This window comes from Pinus tabuliformis, chromosome 2_2, assembly GCF_031772625.1.
Source record: "Pinus tabuliformis cultivar Carrire ecotype Pingquan chromosome 2_2, CPIR1, whole genome shotgun sequence".
In the NCBI taxonomy this organism is placed as follows: domain Eukaryota; kingdom Viridiplantae; phylum Streptophyta; class Pinopsida; order Pinales; family Pinaceae; genus Pinus; species Pinus tabuliformis.
In genome coordinates, this window is record NC_142300.1 from 612759754 (window position 1) to 612770641 (window position 10888).

At 36.8% G+C, this 10888-nt stretch overlaps 1 pseudogene; it reads right to left on the minus strand.

Moving 5' to 3' along the window:
• Window positions 1–1970: 1970 nt before the first annotated feature.
• LOC149194150 (CBS domain-containing protein CBSX3, mitochondrial pseudogene) lies at window positions 1971–2622 on the minus strand (annotated as a pseudogene).
• Between the last annotated feature and the right edge of the window lie 8266 nt (window positions 2623–10888).

Consider the following 10888-nt stretch of genomic DNA (forward strand, 5'->3'; position numbering starts at 1 on the left):
GTATAGAGTTTGTTCTATATGACCTTGATAGACACACCACAGCAGGAGGCGAAGACTTGTTTCCAGATCTCCCCCCATCCATCCTTTGTTGCATGACCAAAGATGTGAATGTCATGCCCGCTGAAGCCAAGCAGATTAGATTGATGCAATGTTAACTGGTGTGCTTGAATGTTAATTGTATTCTTGAGTCTTACATGCTATGTTATGGAGAAGGGTTATACACTATGTTATGAAGACGGAGCATTGAGATGCAGCAATGAGGACAGCTATGTTATGAAGATGGAGCATTGAGACGCAACAATGAGGACAGGTGATCTTCATGTGAGAGCCCACATGGTCTATCATGTATCATGTTTCATGTTGTTTATTGTATACCTCTTTAATTACTATAAACTCCGTTGTGTTACTTAATACCTGCTTAATGAAGTATACCATCAAGACCATGTAATAAATATGATTATTATATTGACTTTTATGGGTAATACCTGCAGGGGCTAAGATGGGTTTCAAACTGGCTATAGCTACATTCATTCATCACCCGCTCGATTCCTTTCAACTGGTTGGAACAGTGAGCCCACATACAGACCTCTTAGGATCTCATCAATTTAATGGGAGTATGGAGCAATATTGAGACACTGAATACGACGCATGTATTAACGAGCAGTATAAGCCACAGTTTTTTCCACGATAAATTTATTCTTTTGTGCACACTTCGGGGATGTCCTCAAGCGACAACCTCCATGTAAAATGAGTTGCAGCCTTCTTTGCATTTACACGAACACGAGTAACTCCTGTTTGAAGATTTTCCAACAGAAATGATGCTAAAGCCTTTGTGTGGCTTTGAGATAGCAATTCAGCTAGTTGTTTTGAAGAAATTATCACCTTGATCTCCTGAACATTTTTGGAATTCTCTCTGTCTGAAACATGTGATTCATGACTGCAACATATAGTATGGCGTGCCTTCTCCATGTCGCGATGTTTCTTCAACCCACTGCAAATACAATTACCCATCACCATTTATACATTGCTATTTCCACTGTTACAGAAGCAAAAAATACCATGCAATTCATATAACTTCTTCGCAGAAGCTTATTGCTTTAATATGCAATGTATGTGGGAGATTGAGATGAGGCTGCTTTAATATGTAATGTAGGTTTGGTTTACGAACCTTCAGATTCAAATCTAAGCTGAGTAAAGAAAGAAGAATTTGACTACGACTACCGGAAAGCAAGAAACACTTTCTATGACGAGAGCAAGAGTACTGGCACTCGCAACTTCACTAGCGACAAGATTGATTTCCCTAATATGATTGAGTTGAACGTCTTTTTGACTTTCACTAGCTCTACTCATGGGACTAGCTCTACTCAAGGACTAGACTGACTCGCATACTCTACCATTGCTTGCTCAAATAACCAGTCAGTCCTAAATCGAGCGGCTAGTTAGACGGTGATCGTAGGAGGTAGCTTCCATCTTGTAAAAACGGGTTCAAGATATTACAGTAATATATATCCAAAACTCACTCTTAGTTACACAATCGGTCACCAAATTTTCTTATATCTAAATTGTTTAGCTTAAATATGATTTATACTTGCAAATAATTTTACTCGGCCCTGATATTTACCAAATTTCTCTTGCTAAATTCTAATATTTATAACTTGAAAAAACTTAGGCGATCATCAAATCTATTTGTATTTAAATTATTTAGCTTAAATATGATTTTTTTCAACATCAAAAACACTTATATTACTACCACTTTCCATCAATATACAAACATTTATAAAATATGTACTTCTGCAAGTTCTAAAAAACTAGTTTAAGAGTTCTCACTTAATTAGATTGTATGCCTACATTCGATGTGAAAAGACGTGATTAATAGTTAGTTAAACACGCCAAACATCCAAAACTCACCAACTATACAACAAAAGCAAAAAAAATTCACACTCCAAAGCTAAGCAGAAGACTCCGCCTAATCACAGGTTGAACATGTCCTTCAAAGTTTTCATCGTCATGTAATATCCACCTTGGTTAAATGCATTCAAGCGCTTCAGTTCCTCTCGATGCTCATCTACCACTGCTCGAATGACATCTCCTATTGATATACCATTCTTAGCATGTTTTTTCCCTCGAAAACAGGGTTATGCCTGATACAATTGTCTGTCATAAGTTGTATTGCCTTCAATACCTTTGTATTGGAAGTTACTGCTTATTTTCCTCAGTCACGATATCCCCAACTTTGGTTGTTTTTGAAGATCTTCCCTGTACAATTATATTTCTTAGATAATCTCTTTCTGTGATAATCCTTGCAATTGATTTCTCCTCTGCTGGCTTTACAACCAACAGTGCTCCTACATTGTGCTGAGTCATAGACTTCACTGCATCATACACTGTGTCTTCTGTAGTGCACCACAACCAAGATCCATCAGCACTCTTTCCCTTTCCTTTCAAAATGTCTGCAATTGTTGTGCTCTCAAAACCATGTTCTTCCAAACGAGCACTAGAAACAGACTCGTAACGAGCTATAATATTAGATCTGAATGATGGTTCAGCAACACGAACATGTTGCAGAATTGATTTCTTAAAGCTATCTTCACAAAACTGAATTGCTCGAAGTGCACCTTGCATTTTAACTTAAGATAACGATCAGAGAGCATCAAATCTATGTTCTTCCAAACGGGTGAGAGAGTCATCCTCTCTGGTGAGATAGCTTAAATATGATTTATACATGCAAATACTTTAACTCGGCCCTAATCTTTACCTTATAACTTGAAAAAATAGTGCAACATGAAACTAATTAAGTTCTAGATGGTCAAACTATGGATGCGGAAACTCTGTACTTCCGGACTCTCGAACTTGCCAAAATGCTTTTGTGAATTCGTACACTTCCTGCTTGGTTGTACACTTCTCCCTAGGCAAGGACTTGTTGTATAGCAACCCTCCTTGTTTATTTTTAAATTAAATGGTTTATCAAGTAAATTGTAAAAAAATAGTATGATTCGAGTTTTATGTTTTAAATTAAATGGTTTATTGAATAAATTATAATAAAAATATAATTTAAAATTGTGTAAATATTAAGTTGATATATATTCAAATTTATATTTTATTTTATTAATATTTAAATTAGTTTTTTAGTAAATTATATTATTAATTTAAATTAAATGATTTTCATTTTTTATTTACATTAAATTTTATAAATAGTATTTATATAAAATTAAATACTAAAATATATATTAATAATATATAGAAAGTTTATCTATATATATATAAAAGAACTAAAGTATAATATTGATATGAATATTTTTAATTTTAATACTTAATGATATGAATAATTATTTAAATTAACTAAATATATTTATTTATAATATTTAAAATAAGTATTTTATAGGAATATATTTATAATATTTAAAATATTAAGTATTTTATAGGTTTTTAAGGGTGATAACGTTTAAAATGATTTTTGGTTTATTTAATTTTAAGAAAAATATTAAGGATTTAATTGAATTGTTCTAAAATTTAGAGTTTTTATTTTATTCATTTTCTTTTTCTATTTTTTTTTTTCCATGTGTGTGGATATTATAGTGTTTTTAATGGTATTAATATTAACAAAAATATATTATATTTTATTTTTCAATGTTCTAGCTAACAGTTAACATCTTTATATCATCTTTTTTTAAGTGGCAAGTGACTTTGGTTAGAGCTCAAAATAATACTAGGAAGCCTCTTGTTTTTCATAACATTTATTTTTTTTTCTTTTACATTAGGTACATAATCCTAGCTATACCATAAATAGATGAAATACTAATTTTTAAGAGGAATATTGGATAAATAATTGGTAAACATCTGGTTGAATAACTCTCAAGTCTGAATTTGATTTGCGACTTGTGCACTTAATAATTTTGAACCACTATTTATCCTAACACCCCTTGCTACAATCCTCTCTTTACTGAAGATGGAACAAGGTTCAAGAGGGCCCTCATCTCTACCCCCCCAACCTATGCCCCCTCCAGACATAGCGACATTGAACACCATTGTTATTGGAGGGCCACATTTCCAAAAGGCCAATTCCTCCAAATTTGTGAAGAATATTGATGACATTATAAAGGTGTAGGTTCATGCCTCTCAATCTAGATTGATGGATCTTAAGCTTGCAGATCAAGGGTTTATTTCTCATTTTATGAGCTTTTAGCCCTCTCCAAGTTGCTCAAATACATGGATCTATAAGAATTGGATAGCCAAGATTAAAAATAAGGTTTCAACATCATTTTGTAGATGATGTTTTTACAACTTCTTGTTCAAAGACAAAGAAAATCGAGATCTCATATTCAGTAATGCCCCCTACTTCATGTTGGCCTAAGGTTTATAACTAGATAGATGGAGTCCAAATTTTAGTCCTCAATGTGATGTTCTTACAGGAGACCTGGTATGGTTCAAGCTTCCTGTTGACAGCGCTGGACCCACCAACATATCAGGGGATCTCCCCAATAAGAAGTCCCAACTAGACCTCAGACCATTTGGTGTAGGAGTCCCAGTAGTGGGTTGTATGGTATCGCCTTGTGTTACAGATCCATTTGGGCACATCAACCCCAAAATACAAATCGATACTATTAGGGCCCATCAACCCCTAGTGCAGTTGTTACATGCCCTAAAGAAGTTAGTCATCAGAATGCCTCACTTCCCAAGAAGTTCCATCAATGAAAACATCCAAAAACTACTTCTAAGAAGATCAGCATAGGCAGGCCTTCATTAGGGTGCGCTGCAATGCAAACCATACACTGACAGGGTGCTATGCAGTGCACTTGGTCCCTCTTTGGCCTGCGTTGAGTGAATTTGAGCGAAGTTTCGTGAGGGTTTGAAGATTCCTTATCCATTAGAATCCTCTAGAAGTTTCTCAAATGCCACCTACACCTTTGAGTTCACTTTTGGATGAGGAAGGGAATTAGGAGACATCAATCCCCTATCCCTTCTTCCATGGAGCTGATTTCTAAATTTAGAAAGGCATTCGTTACCACCATTGATGGCATAACCTCCTTCACTCACCTATAAATAGATTACTCATCTAAGAGATCAAGGGCTGAAAAAGATTGAGTTGTAAGGAGATGCTGGTGGTATGAGATTAGAATTGAGTGCAAGTATTGTATAGTGTTGGAGTGTCTTGCTTTTCATGAGGTGAAGAGGGATTGAATTGGAAGAGTGATGTTGGATGGAGCTCATATGGGTTGTAATCCTTCCTCTTATCAATAAAGTTTTCAAGAATTTTTCCTTCTGCTTGTGTTATATGTTAATGATTTCATATGTATATCATGTTCTCGATTCCATGTTATTTATAATCAATAGATCATTATCATTTGCCTTGATGGGTTTTTGCTTCTGTAGTTGTGCAGGTACTTTCCAAGCAATTTAAGTACAGAAAGGAGCAGCAAGATCAGTCAAGGGAGACAAGGAGTTAGCGAAAACTACAAGTAGGTTTCTCTTCTCTCTTGTTTTATCTGTTGATTATAGAAAAGGTTAAGATTACTTTGTTTGTTGTTTCTAGACCTGCTACTAGATCTAGAGGGTTAGGCGTTTGTCCAAGAACACTAAATATTCCTGAAACAAATTGGCGACTCCACTGGGGAGCGTTTATCCATCTTAGTAGCTTATCAGCCTCTTAAGACATTTCTACATACTGTACTTGTGGTCGTTTATTGATTTTAGTCCTCTTTCATTGAAAATTGAGTCGAAACTGTGACAAAATTGCCTTCAGAATTGCTTACTGTCATCAGCGTAGTCTAATGAAGGACACAGTGCGTTGCAGTGCACTTCCCGCATAGGTTCAGTGTGATTCATCACACTGTCTCTAACTATTGCCTGCACTGATCCCTTTAGGGTCAGTTTCCCATCTAGGAACTGAAAGTTTTTGCCAATTTTCTCTTGTTTGAATGAGTTGTTGAATGTCAATGATGTTCTGTCTCTGAAATAGCTTTTCATCTCCTTAATTTGGCCCTATTTAGACTAGATTGTTGGATGTTTTTTATGTATTTGTTTTATCATTTTCACTGTCAAAAAGTATTTTTGATCGATTGTTTTGTCGATAGAAAAGTGTCGCAAAATCGCCATTTCTTCGAAAAATGAAGTGTCGTAAAGTCTTCCTTCATAAATAATCGATTGATTTATTTGTGCATTTGATTTGTATTTTCATTTAAAGTGTCGAAAATCTTCATTTCTTTAAAATTGAAAGTGTCGTGTAGTCTTCCTTTCCCTTTTAAAATAAATTGTCACAAATCGTCATTTTTTATGAAAAGAGTTCTGAATCATTTGTGCATTAGTTTTTCTTATTGCATCATTCACATTAAGAGAAACTGAAAAGAAATACATGCAATTTGCATTTTAGAGTTTGAGTTTGTGTGTTCAAAAGGAATGGTTTAGGGAATTGCATTAGTTTGTGCTCTTTGTTGCTTGTTCAAAAAGTACGTGTATGCTCTATCCCTCATAGCTAGGATTTTCATTGCTGAAATTAAATGGAAAGAGTGCTTCTCATTCTAGTTGCATTCTTAGGAATTTCAGAATACATCACGTGGTGAACTTGAAAGTCAAATTCCTAAGCAAGATCAACTTAAAATAAACATCAATTAATCTAATAACGCATTGGAACTTAATGAAAAACATCTAGAGGTCTAGGCTAGAGATGTGTTCTGGCGTCTTTAAACCTAGTGGTTGTCATTTTCACTGAGGTTGGGTGATTCCTCCTCTTTGATTCGATAAGTGCTAGTACAGACTTGTACTCCCTGTACCGTCAATTATATGGTGGGAGACCCCAATAGGTTGAAATCCTTTATCCCTAGGAAGAAGAGTTTGCCGCCTTACCGATCGCAACGCACTGAACACAGCATTCGGGAAGATTGACTGACATACGTAAAGTCCTTGGTAATTTCTCTTTCATTTGTCACCAAGGTGTATATTGCAGTTTTATGATTTTTCTAGTAAACCCTTTTGTCTAGAATCTCCAGAGTAGTCACTTTCATTCCTTTTCGACTCTTTAAAATTAAAAGGATAATCTGAGCACTTGTCCTTTTAGGCTCATTAAACATCGAAGGTGACTAGAGTCATCTCTTTCTTTTTCTCGACTCTTTAAAAATGAAAAAGTGAAGTTGTATTCCAATGTCGTAAAAATTTATTGACCATGAATAACATTCTCATTCCTTAGTTGATTTTAAGTTGATAAAATTAATCAACAATCGTGGAGGAACATCACCCCACACCCCGTCGTTCGCGGAGAACAACGAGCCAATCGCCTTTGCCTCCCGAAGTGACACCAATTCGAACAAAGCGGTCTCATTTAACTGAGTCTAGTACTGCAAGAACTCCTAGTTCTTCATCTAGATTACCTGCAACATTTTTTTCAATAACTACAGAGACTCCAGTCACTCTGATTATTTCTGGTACATCCATTCCTAAAGAAGAAGTTTCACAATTACCTGAGGACATTAGCATTGATCCTAGTGAAACAGTAACCGAGGTTGTCCAACAACAAGTTGATACTCAACTTGAAACTGCTCAACCAGAAAGTGCTTCTGAACTTGAAACAACTCAACCAAGAGTTGGTCCAGAATCTATCCCAGTTCAAATAGAAGTTACATCTGAACCTGAAGTTGTTCAGGAACCTCCCTTTGAAACTGTTGTTCATTTACTTGAACATTTGGACTTCGAATTTCAACATTTAGAAGTTGTTACCCCTCAGACATCAGTCACTGTTGAAACTACACTTTCATCAACACCAGAAATCTTTTATGGACCTGACGGTCAAGTTCTTCCACCAGATTTGATTGCCATAGAGGAGGAATTAGTAGAAGATTCCACACCTGGAACCCCGTTTCACTTTGGAACTAGGCTTAATCTTTACCCTACTACTCCTGATTACTTTGCTTCATTTGATCCTGCTTCCTTGCAAGTTCCCGTCGAATCTTTAGGACAACTTTTGGGCCAGTTAACTATGGTTGAACAACCGTTAACATCCAAGACTGTATCATTTGATGCAGCTGCAGCAGAATCTTCTGTTGTAACTCCTTCGATGTTTTCTACCACACCTGAGTTGCACTTGTATGGTGAATCGTCCATCCCGGTTGGTTACCAATCATTGTCTGGAACCCACTCAGGGGTTGCTTCTGCACCATGGTCATCACCCATGTCCTCAACCAGAATTCTACTTGGTTCTTCTCTAATGGGAACTCAACAGTTTGATCCTGCACATCAGTATCAGGCTGGGAAATCTGGTCAACAAAGACCTGTGTATCCATTAAATACTGGATTGCCACCATATGGAGAGAAATATGCTTATTCACCGTATCCTCCTTATTCCAGGGGAAAACCATATGGTATTATCCCACAATATTCAAGTCAACCTAGAATTAGAGATTGTCAATGGCAACCAGCAATGCCAACTCAACCAAGGCTTGTGTATCCAAAACAACCAATGCAAACTATGTCAAATATTCCTACTACACCTGTTGTTACTACTGTGCCACAGTCACAAGCTCAAACTATTGTATCTCAACCAATACAAACTGATCCTTCTCCCTTGCAACCACAAGTTTAAAGTCAAGAGGTTCAAGTTTTTCAAGTTATTATACAACAGCCACTTGTTTCTGGAGCTCAGCAACAACCTCAGGTTAGTATACCTTTATATGGATTGAACTAGACTTACACTGGTATAGTTGATTCACAGCCTGGTCAACCTTTCATTGCTGAGCAACAACAGTTGATTCAACAACCATGGTTTCCGCAATTCCAACAACCCCAATTCCAACGGTTCCAACCTCAATTTGGACTTGTTTCACAAGCTCAACCTGGTTTTGGTCAATATCAAGCTTACTAAGGTCCTGGGCAACAAGGCTTTGCAGGTTATGGACAACCACAATTTCAATCTGGTTATCAACAACCACCTTATACTAGTTTTGTCCAACAACCGTACGAAGGTTACCAAATGCAGATGCCCTACGATGCTCTGCAAAGACCTATTGCACAGACAATTCCATCATATCTTGGGTATGCTCAACCTAACTTGAATAGACAGTTGTCATTCGTAGCAACTTTAGAATTACCAGATTTAAACCGACTCACCAACGATCCAATCGCATATGTACCTTGGTGGCTAGTAATTCCTCATAAGTTACCATCTGATATTCCGAAGTTTAACAGAAATCCTGGAGAAGACCCATCAAATCATGTTATGACCTTTCACTTATGGTGTTCATCCAACACTTTGAATGATGATTCGATCAAACTTCGTCTTTTCCAAAGAATGCTTACTGGTCCAGCTACTAAATGGTACATTGAATTACCAAGAGCTTATTTCGGTAACTTCGCCACTTTAGCCACAACCTTTTTGACCCACTTCCAGTTACCTATCAGATATAAGATTATAACAAAACTCTTGACCAACTTTAAACAAGCTACCTCTACTCATATATCAGATCATATACATGAGTGGTGGCATCATCGTCGAATGGTTAGGACATACGTTCCCAATGAGCTTCTAGCTGAGTGGTTCATAAATTCCTTGTTGCCATCAATCATCGAGGATGTGGAAAAAGGTGGAGTTGTCACAGAAGAGCAAGTCATTTCTCATGCCCAATACTTGGATTTGATTTATACACAATCTGGCACACTCTATGATAAAATCCCTAATGCACCTAGACCAGCTTACATTGTTCCACCACCCCCACAATCGAGTAAGGACTCTCATGTCGGCGATGGTGTGATCAGTTCTTCAAGCACACAGGCAATAAGAAGACCATCTGGTCAAACTCTTGCTATTTCCAATCAAGCTGCAAATGCATCAGAAAACACTCATGCCTCAGAGATTAATGCCATGTCATCTGACAAAGGAAAAAATCCAAAGCAACCAGGAGGTAAGAAAAAGGGGAAGAATAACAAAAAGAAACAGGAAAATTCCACTCCAGAGAAATCATCTGATTCCCTTACTGCGGCCAGCAAACCTCATTATCCATGTTTGATATGTAATGACAAGCATTATACAAGATATTGTCCACATTGCTCTAAGGTCTCTAAATTTTTAAAGACCTCAACCACATCAACAGTGTTGACAGATCTGTTTCTAACCCTGGAGACACATTTGGTTGCAACTAACCATGCTTCCACATCCTAGGTACTCATGTTATCAATCACAAATCTGCAAAACGATGTTTTGGTGTCAAAAAGAAACAAAGATTATGGAAATCTGTCGTCGTCGAATAACCAGGCCAGTGATCAACCTAGTACTTCGACCTCGACTTCATCAGAAGTTGTTCCACCAATTGTACCTGAATTGACGATAAAACCACCAAAGGGAGTTATGCACAAATCAACAGTCAACCCTTGTGCTCTAGCAGCTCAAAAATATAATATAGTGGAAGATCTGGTTCAATCACCTTCCGCTATGTCGACACTCGAGGTGTTGCAAAATTGTCCCTCCCATAAACAAGCTTTATTGTCAACAATAGGTGGAATAGATCCTACATATTCAAATCTTATGGTTTTTAACCATGCGGGATATTCACCACAATTACCGGCGCAATTAGCTTTCCTAATACAAGTCAAAGCTCTCAATAAGAATGTTCACCGAACTATTATTGATGAGGGGGTATCTACTTGCATTATGTCCATGATTTGTTGTAAAACACTTGGTTCACTACCCTTGTCACGATCACCAACTACATTAAAAACATTTGATGGAAGAACATACACTCCATATGGGATTTTGAGTAACCTGCAAATCGAACTAGGGGGCAAGATAGTTACTGTTGACGTTGAGGTAGTTGATGGACTCCTTGATTACAACATTTTACTAGGAAGGCCTTGGGTATATGCTATGGCTGCTTTTGTTTCCACGTATTTTCGTACAATTGCATTCCCT